General features: G+C 39.1%; 1 protein-coding gene across 4 annotated transcripts in view; it reads left to right on the top strand.

Moving 5' to 3' along the window:
• The window catches only part of TBL1X (transducin beta like 1 X-linked), a 191,909-nt gene that overhangs the window by 56,996 nt on the left and 108,046 nt on the right, over positions 1-26,867 (top strand). Inside the window, exon 1 of one of the 4 annotated variants that reach the window (XM_042038092.1) lies at positions 12,510-12,528. The exons of 2 other annotated variants lie outside the window; for them this stretch is intronic. The gene's annotated coding sequence lies outside the window, so the exon portion shown is untranslated. Of the gene's footprint in view, positions 1-12,509; positions 12,529-26,119; positions 26,139-26,867 lie in introns of those variants that run through there. One more of the 4 variants, XM_042038083.1, reaches the window with a different exon arrangement.

Raw genomic sequence — 26,867 nt, 5'->3', positions numbered from 1 at the left:
TTCTGACAGCTTTTAAAGATGTCATATGCTCTGCTGTTTATAGTGTAGGGGATTTAAAACTCTTTCTCTACAGTATCTCTCTTGCAGAGATCAGTTAAGTTTCTAATTAAAGTTTTATCAACCTAGCATCTATTGAAATCCTAAAAATGTTGATGTTTGTTGAGATAAATACAGGAGGATTTTTAATCCCATGAGAAAATTTTTGTTGAGGATCATTGGGGGTTTTTTATATTTTTGAGAGTGTTTCTTTGTTGTTCACAAAGTGGTGTTTGAATAATGGAAAGCTTTAGTAGCTGAAATTTTTAATGAGAAGGAGCCAAACAAATTTATTTGAACAATTTTATTTATTTAAATAGCTTGTTCTCAGCTAACAAAAATGTAGTTGTAATCCTTCCCCATTCTCTTTTTCTTTGAAAGACTACTTCTTTTGATCAGATTTTAAAATCTTGATGAAATTATATCTCTTTGTTTCACCTGAAGCCTTTCATTGGTGTTTGGAAAGTTGTATATCACTACATTTGAAAGGTATCAAAGTCCTGTGGTTGGCCTCAGCACTAAAATATATAGACACTTCTGCTTTATAAGGCTGTAAACCAGATAATTCATCACTACTGACGATCTGGAAGTAGATGTGGGCTTTTAAAGAACAATATGTTATATTACAAATTCCTTGGGAGGGGGAGTGCTTGTTTTTAGGGATTCCTGGAGAGTGGAAGCCTATTAGGGTGGTATTGTACTTGTAATAAATCATGCACTTGGCCTAGGTTGGGGTTTTTTTCTTTTTTTTTTTTTTTTTTAAGGTCTAAGACCATTTAAACATTCTGTCATAATCATAATAATAGCTGGTATCCTCTCTGCAAACACAGAAGAGAGGGGACAACATTTTTTTATTTTTGCAGTGTAATATTCTCACTATCTATGTAAATAAATAATGGTGTGTGGCACGGTTCACATGAACAGCAGTGCAGCTGTATTGCTGCTGCCTGCCCAAATAACAAGAAATGAGAGGGAAAGAGGGGGTGGCAGGGGGATATGGATCGGAGAGGGGCATTGTGGTATGAATAAATTGACACTGTGGTTTAACTGGGCAGGGGGACACTCATTACAGGAGGCTTCATCTGTTTGCTGCTTTCCCATATTTAGAAAGCATCTTTAGTGATCCTTTTTGCAAACAGCTCATGCAGTAACTGGCAAAACAGAAGCAATTAGTGGTGTAATCTCAAAGGGAATCTCAAGCTTCACTTTAAGTGCAATGATTAAATCCACTAAAATGATAACCATTGCTGCCAAGAACTCCTGTAATTGGTCACTAATGTATTTTGTTGTAGCAGTCGATAACTACTGCATTTCATGCACATAATTAGTAATGCATACACGTTTGGTCAGTAAAATTGAAAATCCTGATAACCGAGGGTGGAGGGGGTGGAAGGAGCACAGAGCTGGAGAACTGAAATACCGCTCTGTTGATAGTACCTAACTAGAGCTGTGTGCTTCAACAAAACAAGTGTCCTACTGTGCTGGAATACAAATGGGCTGTCTGTGGCAGGATATAGCAAAGACATTTGGCAGAGAGGGATTTGAAGGCTTCTGGCATAATGTAATTGAATTGGCCATTTCTTTAAAGATACAGCAAATTGTTTGCTGCAGCATTCATCATCATAAGGAAGGTCAGACAGCTTGCCAAACATATGATATTCATAATAAAAAGTAAAACGGTGACGCTTATATTTAAACACAAATCACAGTATCATGTTTGTAAAAGCTGGAGAAATGAATGGGAATATTTTTGGTGGTGCTGAGCATTAGTAATCTAAGTAAGATTGTAGTTCAAGAGGGGGACAGCTTATAGGCAGAGAAAAGACCCACAGGGAAATTCAGCTACTGAGCAACATATGATCCCCCTGATTTGAGAGGGTAGTAGGTGTTTTGGCAGAATAATTGCCGACTCTCTCTTCTGATCACTTAAGGGAAGATAAGCTTGTATGATCCTATTTTTTGCCTTTTAAGAAAACAAAGGGAAAAAATAACAAAGAAGAAGGACTCGAGTCTTTAAAAAGAGACAAAATTTGAACAAAGCGTTGCCGGGGGTTTTTTTGTTAGTCAGTTATGCTGTGACAAAATAAGATGATGCAACAACCTGTAGCATATCTGAAATGTTATATGAAATGCTCTGTATTGGTACGCTGGGAAACCCCTCTTGAGTCACATCCAGAACACTGAACGTAAATTGCCTGGTGACAGGGGCTTTGGGCCATGCAGTGATGCCTCTGCAAATGAGTAGCTGTTAGCTTTTAGGTTCTAACACATTCAGGAGACTGGCATTTTGATTTCTTGCACCACTGCACCACTGATAGGGTTGGAAATGGGAATCAAAATAATTAGATTGGATATATAGATCCCAGCAAACCAGCCAAGAAAGCGGCTGGGTTGGGGAAGGCTGCTCTGAATTCTAAAATGTGCCAGTGCTGTTTTTATGAGAGCGTGAGGATGGAAGGAGTAAACTAGAGTGCAGATGCTCACCATTTATATTCAAAGCTTGTAATAAAATAATTGAATGTATGCTTCCTCCTATTAAAGCCTGTTAAAATCAGTAATAAAGTACATTACTGTTGTATTAAAAAGGGAGCACAAATTTTCAGGTAATATATCTTAGTTGTTTGCTTAGTGTACAGATAAGCAGACTGGGAAGTGGTCTTTTATAGTATCCAAGGCATTCCTCCTTCTGATACAGGACTGTTCCCATCAGTGCATTTTCCATTACTTAGTCCAGCAGTAGCTTTGCAGTATCCCTCTGGCAGTTTTTTACAGGGCAACAGTTGTTCCCCTCCGAAAAGCCTTTCCTTCTAGTCCCTCAATATTTGTTATGTAAAAAACCCCAGCAAAAACAAACCACCAACCCCCCCCCGCCCACTTTCCATGTACTCCTTGACTTTCCGTAGCTGTTAGAAAATATAATCTTTTTTCTGCTGTGCATGCTCTTCCTTTAGATATTTGCAAACTGTTACCCCACTATCTCTTTGCCCCACTTTACCATTTTTCACCTGTAAAAAATATATCTCTTTCTTTACTCAAATGTCAGTTCTTCACCTTTCTGCTTTTGAGAAACCCACCATAATTTAATCAGGAAATTCAGGAGTCCAGGTTCTCCTAAATCTGTAGAGAATATATTTTTTATGTTAGCATGATTCCTGATGCTTTTCTTTTTAAAAATTCTACTCTCTAGATTGACTGCCCATACTACCTCCTTCATTTATGTCTCAGTGCACTCTCTCCCTTCCTTCCCTACCTTCCTTATTACTGATCTGAATTTTTTCATACCAAACATGTTTTATCTTGCATTTTCCCAAGCCACATCTTGCTTTCCATTTGTATTTCTATTTTTGCTTTTCATTGCATTAAATCCCAAGACCTTGTGTCTGCAACTTCTAATCTATCAAGTCAGTGTTAAGCATCCATCCAAAATAGCCTACTGGTTTGTGTGCACACCTGCCGTAAGGAAGGCAGTGGCTGCAGTACTTCCTCTGCTTTGAAGCCAGATGCACAGGGCTGTGTCTCTGGTAATACTATATAATAATAACACATGTGAAGTACTTGCCTACTTTTGCAGAAGCCTGTCCTGATGCTGTCCCTAAAATACTGACTGAATCCCTAAGCAAATACAGCAGTTACTGGCTCCAGTTGTAGTCACTGGAAAAAGCTACGTTGAGCTGTTTCTGAACTAAATATCAGCATTTTTTCCCTGATTCCCTATTTTGGATCTCCAGGAGGTCTTAGGGTTAGTTTTCTTATTTTCTTATTGTGCTCTTACTCTGATCATTATTTCACGTTACCCTACTCAGTTGTAAAGATAGTGATGAGGAATAGCAAAGTGATATCTTCTTGTTTTAATCTGTGCAAGCCCATAATAGCTAAAGCTCCTTCAGAAGCTGTCATTCATGTATCCTGAAGGTGCACTGTGGCCATACTGTACAGCTTGCATGTAAGTCTCCCATTCAGTGATACAATGTTTTCATTTAAGATTGCAAGACTAACAAATAAAAAAATGTATTTGCTGTCCATATGGAATGGATGATATTTAGCTAGTCCGGGGGTGCAGTGTGGATGAGCAGGACTCATACCAGGAGCTCTAAGAATTTGGATTTACTGCAGAGATAGTTTGGTGATTCTGCAGGAGCTAATCTTTCTAGTAGAAAATATAAAATCCAATTTGTTTTGTTAAAAGAAGACTGAAATTACAAGTTGGCCATCATCTGGTAATAACCATGTGAAGATTTATGATATGAGAAGGCTCTTTTGTTTGGCTGTTATGGAAATAAAAAGATGCACTAGAAATAAGAAAAAGATAGAAGAATTCAAACAGGAAACAGATTTTCTTATTCCCCTGATATTCATAGCCCTTTTAAAGTTGGCAAAACTGTTGAAGTTGAGACAAGGAATTAGCTGAAATTTTTACATCCAGCTCAGATGAATTTCTGAAATACGGATTTTCAGTGTTTGAACTTCACATTTAATGCAAGAATTGCATGTTTGAGTTTCAAAACTTGTGTTTTCGAGGAAACCCAGTAGAGGTAGTAGGTAACTTGTGTTTCTTGTTGGATTCGTGCTTATTAAGGCCTTCAGTTAGGGTCTGGGCTTTCATACATGCAGGTTATTTAGTTCAGACGATGGTCACAAATTTCTGGAGGGCGGTTGCAACGCAGTAGTTGCTGTGCAAGAAATAGTTCAGCTCCAAAGGTTAGCTCTTAAAACACACAGCTTACTTACAAGCCCATTAGGGATTGACCTATGTTGAGAGTTTATTTAAGTGCTTGGCGCTGTTCTTTTATATAGGGAGTTTGGAAAAAAAATGTTATTTTGTTTTTTAATAAATTTTTCCTTGACCTTTATCTGCAGCAAAATTGCCTGGCAGTATCATAGCAGGTCTAAATGCAACATTTTATTTATGGCATTAGTTTTATAGAAGAACAAACGGAGTTTGGAGAAAAGAAAAATGAAAGAATCCTTAGCTTTTTTAGATTAATAACTTGTTGAATGTGAATGAATACAAATGCCACTGATTTGATCAAATTAAATACCTTGGGCAGGTTCCACAATGTCTATTTAAGGGGACTGTAACACTTGATCCCCATGTTCTGACTACTGCCATTGAGACAAGAGTATAGCAGTGTATTGCACAGGTAACATTTTCTGCACCTTTTAGGGTGTTAACTGCTATTAAATATTTCCTGTTCCAACGTATAAATAACCTTCTATGATATGAATTCTAGATAATGGAAACACCTTACATATTTCAGCACCACAGTACAGCATTTGTTTTATTTAGGACACCTGCATATATATTTAATCTTCTATTGTAGAGTCATTAAAATCATATGATATAAAAACATCAGAATGTGTCATACAACTAACTTGAATGTGCTGTAACTCAGGATAAACTGGGCTGTTTTTTCCTTGCCTAGAAGACTTTTTTGTGCTTGTTGTCATCTTATCCTTGGTTATTGGAACTGAGTTTATGCCCTTCTACAGTAATTTTCAGAACTAAGTATGTTCAGTGAATATCTTACCCCTTGCAACTTTTCACTGATAATGCACATTTTATGGGATGATTTCTTTTGCTGTACAACTAATAACTCAGCTTGTTATTCTGTGTTGTCTTGGCTTTTGAAGGCCATCTGAAAAATATGTAAAAGAATATTCAAATTACTTTCCTTTTTCTGATCTCTTAGGCCAACGCTTAGAAACATGGTGAATGGTCACATCTTGTGTGATTGTATATAATTAAGAAAATTTTTAGATTCTTTCTGAACTGGTAGAGCAGTTTAATTTACACACTAACTTAGCTGTAAAGGGATTCATATATTTAGTTATTTTTAAAAATAAGTATTGTGGCTGTGTAGGACTGAATTACACCAAAGTATGTGGAAAATATTTTTCTATTTTTGAGAAAAGAAAAAACCCACATTATCTTTATGTGTTTTTAGGGGGGAATATGGTTTGAATCTTGCTTTGTTACGGTAGCAAGTTTTTTAGATTTTCAAAGCATTAATCATTAAATGAATAACACCCTTCTGCCACCCATGTATTGTTTGGGAAAATTAAATTTGTTTAGGAAATGATAAAGTGACAACACTGATATCTTAGCTCCTTATCTTGGGGAAGTGCTCCCCTTATTTTCCTTTTCCATGCCCCTCTCCAAGAACAAAAGCAACGCAAGAATGCAGATGTTGAAAGGCACGAAAATGTGCTTAAAGTATTTTCCTTCTGTCTTGGAACAATGGTTGCTGACAGCAGAAGGCTTGCTTGCTTGTTAAAATTAGATTTGAATCATCAGTGTAATAGCGGTAGGAAATTGTAGGATGGAAAGGTGCCAGGAAGCCTATCTATATCTGCCCTTTCAGAGCAGGGGGGGCCTGCAATGACTTGAGCTGTCTCCTCAGTTGAGTGAGCTTGCCCTAAATGACAACCACTGCTTTAAGCATCCTTAAAACAAAATTGTCCTTGGGCAGAAGCCATTGAGGGTGGATCCCAAGAACAGACACAAGCACAACAGTGCAAGACAGCTGTTACAACTTAGGCTTCTGAAGAGTGTGTTTCTCGTTGGTTCCTTACGTCGCATTTAATTGGGCCCACTTTCATTACCTCCTGCCATTTTCCTGCAGTAGGATTAATAAAATCTGTGTTTTGGGGCTTGGTTTTTTGGATTATACGGTTGTAAAAACACTGGGAAGTTTTCATAAGCTAGTTGTGAGTAAATTAGAGGGTGATGCTTGCTCTGAAGCTGCATCAGAGTCAGCATAGTTCTGTCTTGTTCTGTTTCTCTTCAGTTGTTTTAAGGCAGTCCAGTGCCCAGTTACTTCTTTTATGTAGTTATTATCTGTTGGCTTTGCAGTAACCCAATCTATGAAACACAGTGACCTCTCTATGCACCTTAAAACCATTCACAGAAATGGCTGTAATTCTGCTGATGCAGAATGCAGCTGCCCATTTAAATCTCTTTTTCTTACAGAGGGGATGGTTATGTCTCTGCTGTGTACTGGCTTCTGTTTAATTTCTAGTGCAGTTTTTACACTACTTCCATAAGCAGCTTAGTTCTTGATTACTTCAGGGAATGCTTTGCGTGACACAACAGTAATTGATATCAGCTGAAGTGCTAAATCTACCAGTCCCCCAATTTAAATTAGTGACAGTTGGAGATGGGAGACCGCAAAGCAGGACTGTGCCTGGGAGAGGACTCTGCTTTTGGAAGTTATTTAGTTTGCTCTCATAACAGAGTATGAATTTTCTGACCTTCTGGTTATGAGGTTATTCTTGTTCTGGGGTGGCAAAATAAAATTAAAGTGGTTGTGAAGGGACGATCAAGGAGGAATTTTAGTTTAAGTGTTTAATGATATTTAGTGCATTACTGTTGTCTTCATCAGTGCTATGGATGCAATCAGACATATTTTAAAATAAATCTACATAAATAACTGGGTTATAATAAATTCAGCATTGGTTTATATATTTTTTTATCATTTGTTTACATTTACTCCATTTAACACTGTTGTATGTACATATGTATCCATCTATCTGTATATATCTGGAGTTTTTATATATAATGTTTATTTATTTTGTGGAGAAATAAGCAATTCTACAGCTGGGCTGTATTGTTTATAGGTATTATTTAATTGTTGGCAAATATTTAGAAGGCACGGGACCACCATAGTTTCATGAGACTGCTGTAGCGAATTTGATGGTATGCAAGAGAAAATTGAAAGCATTCCCTGAGCATGAGTGGCCATCTTGACCTGCTTGTGTGTCCAGCGTTTAGACTGCAATCCCTACTCCTGCACATGTACCAACAGTGGGTTATGTGGGAGATTTTGCTGGAAGTTGCTGGTGTAATTGTGATTGAAAAAGTGGATAGGGTTTGATCTACCTTTCTCCTCCCCAGAGTCCTTACGGGATGGTAAAGTCATGTTAGGTAGGCTTCAGGTTGCTCAGATGATGGTGGTTTGTACTTGTTCTTTTCTGTAAAATGAGTCAATTGGTTTTTGTTATGTGTGTCCTGTGGTCCTCTATCGTACTTGTAGACAGTTATTTGCCAGTTTCTCAAGATGGCAACAAGAGCCGTTCCCTTAAATAGCCCAGATACTTGTGTTGTATAGAACTTTTTGTAAGTGTTCTTCATATCTGTCTTGTGTCTATAAAAGCATGTAAATCTAATCTACAATATTAAGGGGTTTATGGCCTTAGTACTTACATTTCAGTTCCATGCAGTGCATTGTGAGATTGTATGTCCTCTTAATCATATTGTTAGCCATTATCATCTTTAAGTATATTCCATGTCCCTTGGGTGTCCACCTGCCATCTGTTACTCTATCCCATTAGATTTCCACCAGATTTCACATTTTTTCTCCAGCATACTGTGCTGAAAAAACCCTCCTTATAGTTTCCCTCATTGATCTCCCAGTTTAGTCTTAATTACACAGCTAATCAGATTATGCTAACTCTCTTTATTTCTTACCTCCCTGTGCTTTCCAGTGTGACCAAAAGCATGTACTTCATTTCTGCACACAGGTATTTACATGTGTGCAGGATGACTATACAAGATTCTTCTAAGCAGTGCTTTCTGTTCCACTCACTTTGCATGGAGGGTATAAAGACGCCTAATTCTTCACAACTTCATCAGTTGCTTGGCTTCCACTTCCTCCTGTGGGCCAAGGCAATCCAACTCTTAGCAGTTGACCTGAGCCGATTCAAAAGCAGCGTCCTGCCCTCCTTCCCCTTCTTCTTGAGCTGTGATCCCATTCCAGGGTACTGTCAGCCCTGTGATGCTGCTGCCCTGTGCTGAAGGACGCACGATGAGCTTCCAGCCAGCTCGACAGCCTGTCCCCGACACATGGCAACCATAGGCTCTTAAATAAGCTTAGACTGGCTATTAATACACAGTGCTGAGTCATGCTGAAATGCTTTACTTTGCTGGGCACCTTTTTAAAGCAAACCATGGCCAGATCAGGTCTGCCTAGGCCGGGCTATACTTCACTGTCCCGAGCTATTGACCAATGAGTGACTCAGCCATTTGTGTGGAGAGGCGAGGAAGGCATCTGTGGAGGATCGCCTCTGCAGGTGTCTGCAGCCACCCTGCTCTGCTTGAGCATCACTGCTTAAACTAAAACCTGGGAAAATACTCTCCAAGCAGAGAAAGCAGCTTTCTGTTTTCTTTAAAACCTGTGAGAAATGTAGTATTCTGGGAAGATGCATGAGAAGTATTTACAAACCTTGTGACAATTCCAAACAACTTAGAGAGCATGTTTACTGTTAACTGGCATTAACTGACATTCCTGCATGGGGAACCATTGTTTTATAGGGCAGGAAGGGTTCATCCATTCACTGCTCATTTTTTGTATTGCTGGACAAAAGCTTGCCTGATAAAACAGCATGTTTTCATGGCTAATGAGCTCAGCCAGTCCTTGGTTTCTATCCATGTACTACAGGAAATAAACCGTATGGAATATTACTGTGGAATATTTAGGTTCATTTATAAATACAAAGATTCATGTGTACAAATTGGCTTCACTCTTAATTGATTTAGAATACTTGATTAGACAGCACAGCTGAGCCAATGTAACTCTTGCTGCCACTGAGAGGTGGTTCAGCCCTCACTTTTCTCTTCCTGTCCCTTCTAGCCATATGGTGCTTGTCTGACTCCTCAATCCAGTGCTGAACTCCTTCCTTCCTGGAAGAGATCGAGCCATTTTATCTGGTTTGATGGTATGAAACAGGTGTAGGGAACTGTGTGCTTCATTTCTGGAAACAATGTTTCAGCATGAGGGTTGCAGGTCTAGTGAGAAGCCTCCAGTGCCAAGAGGTGTATGAGCTAGATCAGCATGGGTTCATTTCTACTTACTGTTTCGATCAAGAAAATGAGTTGCCTGGTTTTACATATATCTTCTGTGATACATTTTTAGATGTTACCACCTGCACATGATAGAATAGTCTTGTGAAAAAAAAAAAAAAAGAAAAAAAGAATGGCATTTTTAGCACAGATGGCATGATTGATAGAGCTGTGGTTTTACATACTTTGAATTTCAGTGGAGTGAAGAGACTTTCTGCTCTAAAACTTAAGCTATCCTGCCTTTCAAAATAAAAGATATTAAAAAATGCCTTGGTGCCTGAATACTTGGCAGAAAAATAAGACACATTACTTTACCCAGTAAAAGTCAATGGCCACAGAACAAACACATTCTTCACCAGCTAATCATGTAGAACAGGGCTATGTTTCAGTAGTTTTGATGGCTGATGAGGACATCACACATTTTAAGTACTGGTGCTCTACTTGTGTTTATTCTGACTTTTTGTCTTACAAAGCTGGCCAGAATTATCTCTGGTGTGCAGCTGTCCTTTACATTAGGCTCATTGCAAAGCCATGTAGTAATTTCAGGAAACAGTTACAGAGTTTGCAGCATTAGGAATGATGTGTTTGGAACCATTTTGATCTAACAACCTTATTGAGCACGTGTGAAAGTGCAAATGCAAGGTTTTCAAGGGCAAACTTAATGCTTATGCTCGAGAGCTGGAGCAGGTACTGGGGCAAGAAATATCTTGTTAGTGTTGCTGAGTTCAGACGCTGCTGTTTGCCCAGCCTGGGAGCAGCAGCACGTGGTGGTGGGAGCTGCTGATGGCCCTGGGAGGCAGGTGATAGGAAGGGCGAGGTCAAAGCAAGATGGTGCTTCTGTCTGGAAAAAGCGAAGCAGAGGCAGTGTCTTAGGTTTTGACAGCTCAGGTGTGCTTTTCTCACATTTAGCTTTTCTACAGTCTTAGTAGCATTTTCATCTGTGTGTCATCTCCTTGGCTGTTCTTCTGTTTTCTGTAGAGAAAGGAAGTTTCCTTGATGTAGTGCCAAAAACACATAGCATTGACAGCACTCCTAGTTTTGGTATTCCTGGCCACTGATACCCTGTGACAAAATTGCCTAAAGCTGACCAAAACTATGACCTTAGGTAACGGGATTGTGCTGCTATCTCTTGTGGACCAGCCACTGGAAAGACATGTCTGAGTTGGATGTAATGAATTAAATGTGCCTTTGCATCAGCAGAGCCAAGCCAGCCATGTACGCCAGACCCTGTGTGGGTTGAACTGAGCCTGAGGCTTGGGGACTTTGATGGCTTCAGGGAATCACCTTCTGTTTGTGAAGCCTCCGTCCAGATGGAGGGAGCCCAGTGCAGCACAATCAGGCCAGCCAAGCAGAAGCCGTTGGAAGTGGCCAAATGGGGACTTATACCCCACTTCCTGGACTTCCTTTGGGCCTGGCTGAGTGACCTGGCCTGCCTGCTGGGGTCTGGCTAGATAGCCTGCCTTTGTGTTGAAAAGAAGAGCCAGGGCTGAGCAGGCAGCACGAAGAGGGTAGTAGGGGACTTCAGCAGATGGATTTTAGTAGTCTCTGTTGATGTAACTTAAGTGGGAATTTCTTTTTTTTCCATCAGTTTTGAGCACAGCTAAGTCTGAACACATTTTGCTGAGACTGAAAAAGCATCTCCCAGGATTTCTTGCTGCCCAATTTCAAAAAGCTCCTGTGAAATTGGGAGATTCACAAAAATGACAAGAAACTGGATTATAATAGAAGACAGATGTAAACTTAAGTATAGGTGCCATGACTTCTTGCTTTACATCAAGAGCCAGACCTTTCTATTCTTAAGCTATTCTGTTCAATATCCTGATCTGTACACTGTACAGAGTTGAGGTGCTCACTGGTTTTGACAGTCTAGTTCCCAGAAAAGTTATTTGAGGTTACCTACATGTGAGTGAGGTTACTTACAGCCTCATTGCCTGTGAAAGTTGTGTCATATATGTGTGTGCATACAGGTGCACGCGTACCTGTGCCAAATGCAATTAAAATCACTCTTCCATAAGGACCACAAGGTTTGGAGGCTTTTTCCACACAGGGCAGTATCTCACACACACAGGTTCTGCAAAAGCCAAGCGTTTTCTCACAGTGGCAATTTATTTTTGGAAACACAAAACCATGAGCAAGCAGCACTATTCCGCACATCCGTAAGGTTTTGCACAGATGAAGCTAGGAATATGGATATGTTCACATCCAGGCCTCTCCTTCTTCCCTCCCTCCTTCCCTCCCTTCCTGGCCCCCTCCATGCCTGTTCAGGCTCACAGCAGGAGCGCAGAGATGGCTCTGGTTGTACCTGTTTGTGGGTGATGGGTTGTTTTTCCCCTCGATCGCTGCAGGAAGAGAACAGCAGCTTATCGAGCACTTCAATCTGGTTTGCTGAGTGTAACAGCTTATGAGAAAATGGCTGCCTTGTTTTCCAGCCGTGTCCCGGGGATGGCCATGCAGGAGAAAATGAGGATCCGATCTTGAAGAATCTCTCAGCAGTTTCCCCTGCCATTTAACATTTATAAATATGCTATGAAGGATCTTTTTTTCTTTCCAGGTAGCTGCCTCACATTAGTCCTTGCAGCACAGCGGGAGGAGGAGCGGGAAGGAGCCTTTCCAGACCCTCAGCAGCGCTCCTGGGGAAACGTTCCCAGACAGGGGTACATGCACACATATCTCTCCATATATATGCATATAAATGCACATATATATCTAAGGTGTGACTTTAGGCTTGAAATTTGTCTTCTGAGGTAATCTAATCACTTGCTTTCTAGTGATTATATTAATGAAGTGTTGTTTCCTTAAGTATTTAGTGCTTCTAAAAATTACTTTCTTCATTTTCTCACGGTTTGAGTGACACAGCATTGCATTATGAGCAGACATTATGTGCCGTGAAATAGAAACGCATACAGCCCTTACATTGAAGTAACTCGAGGTCAGAAAGATTTTAATACTAATATAGAAATGATCTGCACAAAACAATTCCCCCTGAATAACCCACTAGAAAATTCTCTGCTGTTCAAGTGTATTGTCCCATTATTAAGTGGGATAATGAAAACAATTTTTAGCAAATTGTTCTAGCTTTTTGCAGCAGTTTGTTTCCTTCAATTCTTCAAATGATGTTTTAATGAATTCATTCTCTCAGTATCCTGTTGAAAAAGGCAGAAGTGGCATAAGGAATTATAAACTCTTAAGAGAGTAAGAAAGCCACTTACTTGGAATATAATGGGAAGTCTTTTAAAAGGAGTGATTAGCTTCTTTGGTATTTGGACCTTTAAGATAAACTACTGTCTCATAAACTCTGGTAGATTTAGCTGTGCTGGTTTAAGATGTGACAATTACCCGTTGTACTCATCTGCTGGGCTTAATCCTTCATCAGCTGCTCAAGAAAATGCAATCCAGCCTGTGAAGCCCTGTGGAAGCAGTGGCCTGAGATCATGTAACCCCTTCTGCCTGGTAGGTCCTGCCTGGGGACTCTCTGGGCTGAAACTGCCAGAGCTCTTCACAGCTAGGCTCTTAATCATCTGCATCTGTTTATGGTAATAAGGGAGAGGAAAAAAAAGTAGGGAAAAAACCCCCAAACAAACAAAAATTCCAATCAGAGCCAGGCACATTGCCTTTAGCTGAGGGCTTTCCTACCAGTTTCCAAGTAGTGTTTCCAAAGTGTTGTTTTCAGGTAGCTGTATATCAGTTTTGTGGAACTGATGTACATAGGTTTCTTATATTTCCTTGAGTAGGCTTTTCCTCTTCTTCCCTGCCATCCCTTTAAAATAATAGTGCAATAAGCTTTTTTTTGCAGGACCGGTGTTGCTTTAGAGCGTAATCACAACTTATGCAGTCCACATTAGTGCTAAAGGCAAAAGATAATGTACTCTCTGCATTTTGCAATAAAATCATAGGATGTTAAAGGGTTGGAAGAGACCCTAAAGGTGAGCTAGTCCCAATCCCCACTGCCATGAGCAGGGACAATTCTTGTCCAGCCTGTCCTTGAACACTGCCAGGGTTGGGGCTCCCTTTTTCTCAGTTAAACAAAGCACTGTGAGACCTGTGCTGGAACAGCTCTGTTTCTGTGGCTGCTACGTTGCACATTGGTTGGAAACATGAGAGTGCCCATGTAGCTATTTCCCTCTTCCAGAGGTCAGCTGTGCTGCTTTGGTGTCACTGCAAGCCCATGGAAAACACTTCACACTGCAGCTGTAGCAATATCAAACAAAAGATGTGTTCTTGTGAATCAAACTCTTACTGTCTTCCCTTTGTATTTTCTAGAGCTGTCCAGATAGCCTTTTTTTTGTATTGGTGAAAAAAAGGCTTTTTCAAAGAACTACACATTCAAAATGTGGGTGTACCAAAGGAATAGGAGAAATACTATTTGTAGGAGATACTACAGCTGCTTCACATTTATTCTTCTGCCGCTTCTCTCATTTCTAACAACTGGAGCAGAAGAAACTGAAAATGGAACTGGAAAGACAACTGCAGGTTTTGTTTTTAAAAAGTGTTTGGAAAGAATATCTGTTTCATACTGCTGTGCCAGCATGGAACAAGCAAGGCTCCACTGTAGTGCTTTTTGGAGCAGGCTTGTTACCTGACTTCTTGCTTTCATTATGTCCCTTGTTTTGGATGATCCCACAAGGTCTGTGACAACATGAATGTGGGGAGAGTGCAACAGCCTGATCAGATACTCTAGGAGGTATCTGCTTTAAAACAAAGAACAATAAATTATTGCATTGAAAATGCTGAGCAATGTTTGTTTATTGGCTGTAACAGCACTGCACACTGGGGGGCTTTGTACAGAAGCCCAAGTTAGCATGGTTAACAAAACAGTGCAGCTTCTTTAGGGCAATTCTTTACCTGGGCCAGTCATACTTTACTAAAGGAAAAATTGTGGAACACAGCATGTCCTGCAGTACTCAAACTACTGTGGGTATGTCCTCTGCATTGTGGCCTGGAAACACGTTCATCCTGTATCTCTGATTTTATTCTTAAATTATAACTTCTGGGGACAAGAACTATCTTGCCTCTTTTTCATTTGGATTTTTCTAAATTTTAATATAATCTTGCCTGTAAGATTCGCAGTTAGCATTTCTAAGCAGTAGTTTAATACAAATAATGATACTTCATTATTGATCAAGGCTTTGTGTCTCCTGTTAAATCTTGAAAACAGCTGGCTGGATTCGATGCTTGTGAGCTTCTTTATACTGATGTTCGCTGGCTTGTAATTCTGAGGAGAAGAATAAATAATTCACATGAGGCTGGGAGTTTTTGTTTATCTTTTTAAAAAATGTTGCAGCAAAGTGGTTTGAGTGTTAGGCCATATAATGCAATTCCAAATATTTTAAAAACAGAAAACATATGAGATAATGTTATTGATTCTATCTTGCCAAATAAATATTTCAGTGGACTGATAATGTGGAGCTGCGTTGGAGGGATTTCTGCTGACATTTTTGTTACACAGTGTGATTGCTATGCTGCCGATGTTAGGCACCAAACCTGACCCACTGTAAAATGTTTATAGTTTTGCATTCTCTGTGTTCCAAAAATGGAGCAGCTTTCACAGTCTTTTATTCTCATATAACTTCTCCCTTTCCACGCAATCATACCTAGAAATCAGCAGCTTGCTTTGCTGGGCTGACATGCACGCTACTTTATTTTTCAATTTCATCAGTAATAGGCTTTTCCTTGCTTGTAATGCTGCTCCACTGACACACTGATGTTTACTCCTTATTCACACAAAAAAAAATCAAGTGAAGTCTCTCTACAGACTTCAGTCTTTATGGTGGGGTTATTAAAATTATTAAAATTATTCAGATTAATAGCTTTAATTTTTCAGCACTTTATTTTTTTCTTGAAATAGAGTATACATTTGCAATACTACTCTAGGATGTATGGCGTCTGATATATATCTCCTCTGGCTTCTGTGTTAGCTAGGCTTTGAGGGGATAGTATACTGTGTGCATTCAGACTTCATAGGTGGGGGAAGAGGAAAACAAAACTCTGTTCAGGACTCGTAAACCCTCTTCTGAAGTATCAGGGCCAGAAAAAATGTCACCAGAGGCCATGTCTGCCAAACTGTGGTTGCTTCTGCCTTTCTACCTAGTGGTATTTGGGAAGACAGTAGGTCTGTGATGGTGAAGCAACGCTTTCTACTTGTATGCTGGGCCAGAAGCAGCTTTCTAATGGACACAGGTCCTCAGATCTGAAGGCCAGACCTGCTTAAACTCTGGCCACTTGACTAAGCTGAAGTGGGTATGTTATTTGCCCTTACCTGTCTGTTTTACTAATGAGGTACCATCCGTCTCCATCATTTGCTTTGGTGGCAACTACTTTGCGCAACTGATAACTCTCTAAGGCTCTTGAAACCTTTTGGCCCCGGTGGCATATCCACATGTACCTTGTGCTGTTAGCAGCAGATAGCTGAAGGCTTTTTGATTTGTATGGTTGTAGTTTCAGACAGGACTAGGCGTTATGATATTGTTTGTGTACAAGTTCCAAAACCTTCATTTCAAGAGGCAGCATAAATCTAAGTAAAAATAGGTCACTTTTCTTATAATGTAGCTACTCAGGGTACTTTATTGATGCATGCTCTTGGGAAAGGTTTTGTTGGTTGGTACTTCTGTTAGTTCTGAATCCATGAGGAAATAAAACTGAGCTGGTTTTTTTCTGGGGCATAGAGTTTTAAACTGAGGACTGTGATGTCCCACCGTTAGGAAGGAACACCTAAGAAGGGAGCGCTAAATAGGTGCTTGGTGGTCGAAAGGAATGACAGAAGTCAGAGGCTCCGCAAAAACTTACAAAGTTTATTAGTAAATTATACACCTGGCATAGAAACTGGTCTTCATTAGTCCGTTATCTCCTGGTAAAAGCATGTGGCAGTGAGTAGGGATAAAGGGGTAGGGCACAAGGGAAGAGAGAGACAGAGATGAATTAAAGGGAGAGAGAAACATGGGATGTAAAGAGGGAATAGAAAGGTCACCAGTCCTGGTTACAGCATTGATCCAGCTGATGGGGGTGGCCAGGATCCCGGGCTGCATGTGTGCCCAGGCTTTGTTGGGTGCCTTTTTAATAATCGGATTCCCCACTCTGGAGAGAACTTTCTCATTTTCTATGTAAGTTAGCTATCATGTGCAATCCATTCTTCTGGACCTTTCTGGAAATGTGTCAGAGGGCTTCAGAGGTCTTTGGCAGTCTTGATGCCCCGCTACAGTCCATGCCTCCTTCTCAACCTCATCCCTGTGCTTGCACTGTACTATGTTGTGCTTATCTCTCCCCAAGCCAGATCAAGGACATTTGTCCCAGGAAAAGTGCTGCCCTGCCTCTGTATGGCCCCCTTCTCCAGCCTCATCCTGTTCATTCTCACAGTGTTATTACTAACAATCCTTGGTTGTTATCACCACCAATCCTTGGCTGGCTCCACAGCTATCACGGTCTGAGACATACAATACACATCAGCCCCTTGTTTTCTACAGGAACATGTGAGCAAATTATTCAGAGCTAAGAAGTTATTTCATGTTGAGGAAAGAGTGCTGAGTTAATTTGTCCTACTTTTTATGTGCTATGAGCTTAGAATATCTGCATAAACACACCTCTCTCTTTTTACAAGTAGTAAGTTACAGAACCTCAGTTACTAAGCCTTAAAATGCAGTTCTGTCTTGGGATCCAACATAGGGAGCCATACTGTTGTTAGTGATAATCACAATTGTACCCATGCACTAAAGGTAAAAACCCCTATGATTCCCCAGTTGTTATAGGGAGCAGGATGAAATACTGTGTCACGGATGTTCTGAGGAAAGCTATCAGCCTGGCTTTCTGATAAAGTTGGCAGTTTAAAAGTTGTTTTTATTGTTAAATTGGACAAATTTGATCTGGAAATAGCAGAACACAGAAAGCAACAGACACAATAATGTCACTACATCAGTTTTCACATTAAGACTCACAGACATGGGTTTGGACCTCAGATTCGACAGTGAAAATCTGGAGTAGCTTAATCTGTAATTCATTTGAGTCTCTCCAGACGTACTTTGCTAGAATTGAGTGCAGCCTCAGCCAACCCACTCCAGGCTAAATTGTTCACCTGTTTATTCACCTATGAACGCGTTCATCTACTCGCCCACTGACACAGTTTCCTATGAAGCCAAAAGACAGGGGCACATTTTATACAAGCATGGAAATCTTGAAATTCATAACTTTTGACAGTCATGACAAATAAGAGCCGTATCCATTACCAGTCCCCAGAGTTATCTAGTATCCTTTCTTTATGTAATTTCTTACAGCACTTCTTTTTTTTTGCATCAGTCTTCTTTTCATTTATTTATTATTCATAGCATTAATAAGAGTTCACTACTTGGCTTTTATTTTCATTGGTGTCTTGCATATTTTAACACAGTAACTGTGCTTGCTTTGTTTCATTGCTGTGGATTTTTTCGTGCTTTTTTTCATCTTGTGTTTTCTAGTTTTATCATCTGGAAATATTATTAAAGACATTATATACCTTTTCATCCAAAGACGTGGTGCATCTGTTGACCTTCAGGGTATATTGCCAGGGCCATCTGGTTTTCAAGGGAAGTGGGGGTTGGCAAGGAATGGGGAAGGATTTAAGGCAGAAGGAGATATTAGGTTACTTACTTATTATTTGATTAAGGTTTTGCTTTGTTGAAGGGTAAGACTGATTGGTACTTTGTTACAGTGTTTGTCATTTTATAGTCTTTGTTTTTTCATGTGGTTTTTTGTCATCATCGTTGTTGTTTTGAAGTGCTGCTGGGCTGGGGAAGCTCTTGTGTGCATGTGCTTGTCTTTACTAAAATAAACAAAACAATATGGCCCCAAACTGGTGTGAGGTGTTAACCAAAACTGCTGTTGTGGTCTACTAGTACCAGGATTAAATGGCACCATTTCAGACATTGTTCCTGGCCTGTGCTCATCTCTCAGTTGAAACAAGTGTTAGTGACCAGTGAGGAATTAACAGGACAAAGTACCAACCCCATTTCAACCTGAGAACAACTGTATTTAGAATAAGTTTGGGTTCTCGAAAACCACTTTTCCCCCAGTTTTTCAGAAGGAGCCTAATAGTCTTTTTTCAGCGAATTCACACAAGGTAGATAAGAGATACCATGTAACTTCTACTCTTACATTCCAGAAAAAAGGAGTCTGACATGTGTGTGCAGGTTTTACTGGGGCTGGAGACAGAGCAGGAAAATAAGGAATTTTATCAGCTCTGGGTGTTCCCCATTTCAATATGGCCGCAGCAATTGCTGTTCAGTAGTTTTGATACACCTTTGCTTTATTATCTTTTTCTCTTAGTACCATTAAGCAACCACTGGTTGGCAATATAGAATATAAATTGGTAATTTTTCTTACATTTTGTAAATGTTTGTCATATATCATATTATGAAATACACTGCAGTGCATAAAAAGCTTTGATGTTCATGTGCTAAAAGCTGTTACAATTCAGTTACCCAAAGTCTTATACATGAACTGGAAATATGGTGCATACTTTCTTAGGAGAGGAAAGAAAATTCTTTTATGTAAAGTTACAGAATAAGGTATTCATTTTAACTGAAAATAAGAAACAGCCTGGTTCTAAGAGAAAAGTTTAAGTTCACATGTTAGAAATCATCTTCTCTAAATTAAGAAGGGGCTAATTTCAATTAAAGCAGAATTTCCCACATTAAGTTATTGTGTCTTCATATGTGTAAGTTCTGAGTGATCTGTTTAAAACCCAGAACAAGGATCCCAGGAGGAGGGGGAATGTGTTTGTGTGTGCGTGTGTCCCAGTGCTTCTCCTCACTGTGTAATCTCCATAACTGACCTGCAGTAAAACAAAATCTCCCCCCCACCCCAAGACCTCCTGCCCATGCACAAGCCTTCTCATAACCTGTAGCAAAACAAGTGTCTGGGTTACAATTAGGACAATATGATGGTCTTGTCATATGCTTTTGTATTTAGTAATATCCACAACACTTATTAATTATTCAGTTTATTGTCAGTCTTTATTTCTCCATCTTGACCATGGTATTTTAGGAAGACATATGCCAGTTGAGTTACACACTTACCTTACAAATGCACCAGTATGTATGATGAAGAAAGAGTAGAGGAAATAATGCACCTTTGTAGTGTTTAATCATTTTTGCTTGAATTTGGAGAAGTAGACAAATAGGGGAGGAAAAAACTCCTAACTCCTGTGAGGAAAGAAAAAAGTAAGTAACTTCATTAGGAAAGTCTGCTTAATCCATTGTGATTTGGGGGATATTTCATGTTTAAGTGTATTATCTGAGGTGTTGTTCCAATCTTGCTCTTAGCTTTTTCTCCAATTTTTTTTAAATAAGCGGTAAAGTTGAGAGTAAGGCAAAAGAGCTTATAGAAGCATAGTTAAAAGCTTGCTTTGATGTTTTCCTTGTGACCTAATAAAAGCATTGCAGAGGCTTACCTAATAAAGCTCTGATAGGGACCTGATTCCCTGTCCTTTTCTGGTTTGTTTGTTTGGGGTTTTTTATTTTGTTTTTCGGACGAGGATTGGTTAGCTGATCTTAATTTTGAGGAACAGCAGAGGACAAAAAGACTGGCTATTGTCTTTTCCACTGGCCGTGATCAAAAGCCTTTCTCACAAAGTCACATATGGGTTTTTAGAAATTCTACCCAAGGCTCGTAGCTGCCTGAGTTAGAAGGCTGTGTAGCTTTTCTTAGGAAAACACGTAAAAACATGAAACATCTGTCAGAAGAACTTTTTGTTTGGAGAGCTTCATGAAGCACACCTTGGAATTCCTTCCTTGGTGGTAGTGAGTTTGTGTAAATGTGAAATAACCAAGAGTAGTGTAACCTGAATTCAGCAGCTCAGGGGATGTGAAGGTGTTTGAGAGGCTAGGCCTTCAAAGAGATTCATGGTGCCAAAGAACATAAAACTTTTATATAATTACAGGGTTTGCTTTTTTAACAACATACAGTAAAATCAGGCACAGTAAGAACATGAATCATGTTGTGTTCAGGTGAGCAAGCAGTACAAAAAGTTAAAGACTGAAGATTTTATTTTACGTAACTGAAAGCCTGTACTCTGGATTAATTTGTTCATATCTTATCCTGAGGATCATATCCCCACTTTCTTTATATTTTAATGCAGAGTTCCTGTCTACTGTTTTTTATTCATGCAGAGGTGCTTACGGAATTGTAAATTAAATTATTTTCTGGATCAGACAGCAATTAGATCATTAATTAAATTCCAAGTGTAGAGCCAAACTATATCCTGCCTCTGTAATGTTGATGGAATTAAAACAGGTGTGGTGACAAAAATTTTTATGTGGAAAATCATGATTACTTTGCATAGCCATAACAGAGTAAGTCTGTTTGACTTTCAAATCCAGAATGAATTTGCAGGATGTGAATCTGGAATAACACTGGTAGGCTAAACAGATCCAGTACCAAGTGACTGGAATCCCTTAACTATAGCCGTTCTTCCCATTCATTTTTGAAGGCATACCTGAAGGAATAAAACATCTCAAAGTTCTGTTTGAATTTAAGAAGTGATTTTTTTCTCATTAGAATAGCATGTTTTCGTTTTCTTACCAAAGCAATATTTTTAATAGAAAACTTTCATCTTTTCTAAAGTTCTGAAGAATGTGAAGTAGCTTGATGGATGTTTATAGGAAACATTTTCCCAATAGAAGAGAAATAATGAAAAGAATGTGCAGATTTACTGTTTGGAAATGTAGTAAGTAAGCAAGGGCATTAACATGGAAATAAAGAAGATTGAGAAGGACTATGAAAGACTTAAAAAAAAAAAAAAAAGAAAAAAAAAATAGATGCTGGAACAGGTCCAGAGAAGCTGTGGATGCCTGATGGCCTGAAACTGTGCAAGGCCAGGTTGGGTAAGGCCTTGAGCAACCTGGTCTAGTGGGAAGTGTCCCTGTCCATGGCAGGGGGTTTGGAACAAGATGGTCTTGAAGGTCGCCTCCAACCCAAGGCATTCTATGATTCTATAGAAAAATAAAATTGTTACATGAATTTGGAGATTTTTCCAAATGTATAGGTTAAGGTAATGTTATCAGTGGTTGCAGGTCTGTGTGACAAACAGAATGAGTGTGAGGTTGACAGTGCTTAAGAATAGCAGTAGTGTAGCAAGAAGGGCTGCAGAGCAAAGGGAGAAAGAGTGTTCAGAATTATTCTGGAGAATAATCACATTAAAAATGGATCAGGATTCTGGTCTTCAGTATGGAAGAGGCAAGTCTGGAGCACAGAGTATCTATTCATAAGTGATATTAAAATCAGATTTGAATGAGATTCCCTTGTGCATGGAGAATAAGAGAGTTAAGGACAGAGCTCCATGGATTCCCCAAATGAGGTGTAAAATGCAATTAACAGTGAAGAGAAACATCCAAAACAAAAAGTACTTCCATATAAGAAGAAATGTAAGAAATTAGCAATTTATTTTTCAGTTGAAGCCATACTTCTATGCAACATTCACATTTCAGCCAGTGGTTTCTTTTGGTTTCTTTACTGTAGAATTGAATGCAAAAGTAGAAAAAACAGTATACTAGAGTACTTGAGGAAGTGCTAGATGTTGAGTGAAAAACCCTGCCATCTTCTGATATACGTTTTACATCTGCAGTTTCTGTGGATTGTAGAAGAAAAACCTGTCATTTTACCATTTATTGAGTGATACACTGGATGGAATTAAATCTGTTGAACAGGAAGAAATTTTGAACAAATCATTATATTTTTATGAAAAGTATTTATATTTATATGAAAAATTACATCAAAGCCCATAGGTAGATGAACTGTATAAACATGGAAGATGAATTCGGATTTTCAGGACAATGCTGCCTAACTCCATTTCTTTGAAAAAAAACCCAATAAAACACACACAAACACATTTACATACATACACGGGGAAGAAAAGTAGAAGACTGTATTTCTAGTCTGGGACATAGGTTCTTTTGGGTGGGATCATCTCACCTAACTTTGTAGGTTACAGAGATGTCAGGTAACAGAGGTGTCTGTCTGCCTTGAAGCCAACCCTGATGCAGTCTTAGGTGCTCCCAGCACGTGACCTGTCTCCTCGTGGGGCAGAGTGTCTCCCATCAGGTGTATCACACTCCAGAAGTGTCTGTCTCCTGACATGGAGAGGAGCCACCCTTGGGCACATGTCTGTATTGTGCCTGTCACAAAGACCCAGCTATTAGCTTCTGCTGCATTTCACTAACCTAAATAATTACTCCTTTCCGTCCCTCAAATACTTAGTTTAAAATATAGGTGACCTTGCATTTATTTTATATGTATTTTTAATCAGCTATGCCTGCTGGCCAAGGTTTTTATTTGTCATAATTGATATCTGATATTATGATCTTTCTGAAATTAAAATAACTTGCTATAAAGTACTTGCTAAGAGAAGAAAACTAAGGTAAAATTTTTAAAGCAGAGAGAAGACACATAAATAAGAATATGGGCTCACTGTTAAAGATGTGCCAAAGCAAACAGTGCTTGAAGGGTATTGAGTGAGGTCACTAGGGAGGAGCTGAATAGCTCCAGGCATGTGTATAACTAATTTTTGAAATACTACAAGTGTAACTAACATTATAAATAACCATATGTTTATTAAGTTACTGAAGAAGGAAAATCTGGGAAAAGTTTGTCCAGACATTTATAACTTCTTTAAGGGCAGTTGATTTTTTCCATATGATTTTCATCTCTTGAGACTGCTCATTGTTGAGAGCCGCAGTGAAGGAAAAGAGCAAAGTTATCATCCAAGCTTAAATGCAAAACATGGAAGCATTTGGGATTTAAGCTGATTGTTGGTTGCTTGATATAGCTTTTACTTTATAGCAGAGGTCTATAGCAAATCTTCACCAAAAACTTAGTTTAGCTTTATTTCCTAAAGTCCAAAGTGGTGATTGAATGCCTGAACTGTAAGGGAAGAATATGCCTTCTGCCTATCAAAATGAAGATGAATTGTTCAGTACATATTTTGCAATTCATCCTCATCATAATTTCATATTCAGCCATAATATAATTATACAAAAAAGGAAAACCTTTATATGGTGAGTGTACGAAGAAAGTGAATTTACAAACTGAGAGCAAGGGCAGTTCATAGTGAAAAAAACTGGAATAAAGACAGGTTACTCTGCAGACACTATTGTAAATGTCAAGTAGAGTTTGACAGCTGGTAAGTTGGAGACATAATTTAAAAAACCTTCCATACGTGTACAGACTGCCTTTTAAGAATTGGCATACAGTGAAATGAGGTGAGTAGCATATGGGGGATTAAGGCAGCTGAGTTCTAGTGGAGTCTGGAGGCAAACAAATAGACCTTCAAGACAAAGACAACTATAGTGGTCACACTGGTGTTATGTATTTGTTGACTTGTGGCATAGCAATCTACCCAAATTAAAGTTCATCTCATGCAGTTTTCCATCCCAGATAGAGCCTCTGTAATACAGAAAAGAGGAAGGTGTTAGAGGAAAACTTGTCTAGAGGGACGAAGATTTCTCTTTGACAGACTGGTCTCTGTGGCAGTCTGTTTTGATGGAAGCTCTTTCTACACACAGCTAAATTGTTAGACCTTATGGTCAGTTGGGTTAAATAAAGACATTTAGGGGAGATGCAAATTTAAGCAAGAATTGGTATTTCTGTTAAACATAGTTTCCAAAAATTGCTTTGGAGTTAGACATCTCTTAAAGTCTTCACAGAAAATCAATTACATATTTACTTGTGCACTTTAAATTTTATTTCTGTATATATTTATTTTTGGCTTCAGTTTAGATTACAAATAGAATGACACTTGGCTGTGACCCTACAGAGGGAGAGATTAGTTTGGTAATGCAAACTATATCGGGAACCGAGCTATACATTTATTTCTGTATCTTTGTCTTTAGTCTTTTGCTTGGATTTCTCTGCATGCTTTCTTTATAGTTGAGCTTACTCTATGTTTTAAGACATGCCTTTTAATCAACGTTCTGCGAGTCTAGCAGTACTGCCTGACACAGGGCTTTCACTCCATGCACTTGCTGCATCAGGAGATTATGCTGAATCACAACTCAATATGAATAGCTTAAAAAGAAAATATTTGAATGTTTGGTAGAAAATGAACAGATTTGGTTTTTTTTAATTTAATACGAAATACAAAATCATGACATATAAGTCCTAAATAAAATTGGGACCTACTATCTAATGAATTATTATTTGCATTAATCTAACAAAAATAATACTAAGTATTGCTGCTGGAGTTTTAGAGAAAGTCATCAGCTCAATTGTGAGAAGACTTAACTGTGTACCTGGATCTGGCCAAGGTAGTAAACCCACATCTGGCTAATGTAGCCTTTCCAGCAGGTGAAAGGCTTTTCTTAATTTCTGTGTATCGATTTAGCGAATAGCTTAAAGATGAGAAACTGCTTGGGAGATGACTAGTCAGGAAAGCCCCTGCTTTCTCCCAATTAGTAATTTCTTTAGAAAACCAAGAAAGAGAGGCTGAGATCTGTTGGTTTTTAAATCTTGAAGGGCATAGGGACCAGAAATACTCAGTTTCTCTATCTATAGATAATTTCTTTTGTATGTATTAAATTGGTTCAAAATGGAGAACTGTTTACAGGGTCATGCATGTTTTACACAAACCTTTATTAACTGGTAAAACACTGTTTGAAAAGATCCTATTGTGTTTAAAACATGGATTTTTCCTTTTTTTTTTTTTGCCCCATTTTAATTGAAGTTTAATTCCCATTTAAAAAAAATTATGGCCCTGTATGTAAGAGGGGGTCATTCATTATTTTCCAGCTAAGTGGTGTGTAAGAGCAGTATGTATAGGTTAGCACACATTATTCCTTAGGTATTATGTGACTCAGCTTCATAGTAAGCAAGTTGCAGTATTGACCTGGTGTAAAGATTTTATTTCATTATAGAGTAATCACTGTGTACTAAGAAACACTGAAAAAAATAACAAAAATATCAGTGTTGTAAATGGCTGTGCAGCTCCAGGGTATTTTGGCCAAGATCCACAAAACATGTAGGGTGTTGGCTGAATCGAAGTGGGCGAGCTCTGGGAGGGGGAGATAAGAGCAGGAAGGCACTGTTTGCACCCTTCAGAAGGGGTGGGTGGCACTGGGCATTCAGCTGAAGCCGTGGCCATCCCTCTGCCGAGGGGTGCCCTGTCCCTCCTGCTGCTGCCTTCCACGGCCGGCTCAGCAGCAGGGCTCTGGCACTCCAGTATCGCTTCCGCTGGGAACCAGAGGCTGGCCAGCCTTCCTTGAGGCTAAGCAGTTCCAGGGAAGGGTCTGGAGAAGCTGAAAAAGTCCAGGTTGGTTGGAAGTTGTTTTGCTGTTCTTTCTGTGATTCATGAGTGTGGACTGCGTGGAATATGTTTTCTGGATTGTTTTGAGGGAGGTGCTAACTGAAGCACACTTTCTTAAGCTTGAAGCAAACCTTCGTGTGACAGAAAAAAATTGAAATAAGTAATAAATTAGATCTAAAACATGCAGGTTCTTTTTCCTGTTACTAATAGGATTGGAGGGAAAATACTGTTTGGCTTTTTGCAAAGTTGGATTTCAGCTAAATGCTTCAGAAAGTACAGTATCAAGAATAATCAGTTACTTTGTAAGCTTTTTCCATTTGAATTGCTGACTATTCCTCGTTACTCAGTGTTTTTTACAATGTGCGTGGGTTAAAGTTGAATTAGTGTATTTTATAAATACCAGGTCTTTAAACACAAAATATTGAGGCCGCCCATAGCAGAGGAGTGTAAAGAGTACACGAAGTCTTCCACCTCTATATCAATGGCTTGATAGTGTGTCATCATCACAATTTATTTATTTAACCACCTGAAATGCACCTGTTTGACTTTTGAGGTCATTTCTTGGCCTGGTAGGAAGTTGGAGGTGTTTCTAAATTCAATACTGGCACACTTCATCAGAAAGGAAGAGTTTTTGAAGAGAGTTGGGAACTGTGTCCCCTTTTCTCTGGGAAGATCTGAGCATCAAGTGGGGCAGCACAGGGAAAATCTGCACCTCTTCATGTAAATCTTTCATTT

Source organism: Corvus kubaryi, unplaced genomic scaffold, assembly GCF_017639235.1.
Source record: "Corvus kubaryi isolate FWS band 111438036 unplaced genomic scaffold, C.kubaryi_AGA036_p1.0 133, whole genome shotgun sequence".
Classification (NCBI taxonomy): Eukaryota; Metazoa; Chordata; class Aves; order Passeriformes; family Corvidae; genus Corvus; species Corvus kubaryi.
This window is presented reverse-complemented; position numbering and strand designations above follow the sequence as displayed.